Source organism: Coenobita brevimanus, chromosome 27 (genome assembly GCF_032717465.1).
Source record: "Coenobita brevimanus isolate Jiangsu-jjx chromosome 27, ASM3271746v2, whole genome shotgun sequence".
Taxonomy (NCBI): Eukaryota; Metazoa; Arthropoda; class Malacostraca; order Decapoda; family Coenobitidae; genus Coenobita; species Coenobita brevimanus.
In genome coordinates, this window is record NC_136980.1 from 6086955 (window position 1) to 6087442 (window position 488).

General features: G+C 44.3%; 1 non-coding gene across 1 annotated transcript; it reads right to left on the bottom strand.

The window, feature by feature from the left end:
* On the bottom strand, positions 1-121 carry LOC145394612 (5S ribosomal RNA). The gene has a single exon (XR_013896469.1). It is a non-coding gene; the product is annotated as a 5S ribosomal RNA (ribosomal RNA).
* Between the last annotated feature and the right edge of the window lie 367 nt (positions 122-488).

Here is a 488-nt window from a genome sequence, read left to right on the forward strand (position 1 = left end):
TGCCAACAGCATCTGGTGTTCCCAGGCGGTCACCCATCCAAGTACTAACCAGACCCAACGTTGCTTAACTTCGCTGATCGGACGGGAAGCGGTGTACTCAACGTGGCATGGCCCAGTTGTCATTTCCCATTATTTCCATGTGCCCAAACCATCTCAGTCTACCCCTTCTTATCACAACACTCATACACATAAGTCCCATCTTGCTTCTCAGCTCTTCATTTACAGTCCTAACCCCGCTCCCATGTCTGTCATTCAAGAACGCACTACACCTGTTTCATACCGTATATTCATGCTACTGTACCACCAGGGGAGTTTATTTGTTGTAGCCTGTAGAGGTTAGAAGTTGTCTTCACAAACTCCAGCATTATGACAGGGCTTTCTTAACCTGTATAAAATTATCTGGAGGTAACATAATTGACACTGTACAGTACATGGTACAGTATGTTACTTGAATCAAAAGGTAAATTGCATCCTTGGTTTTGTGTGTA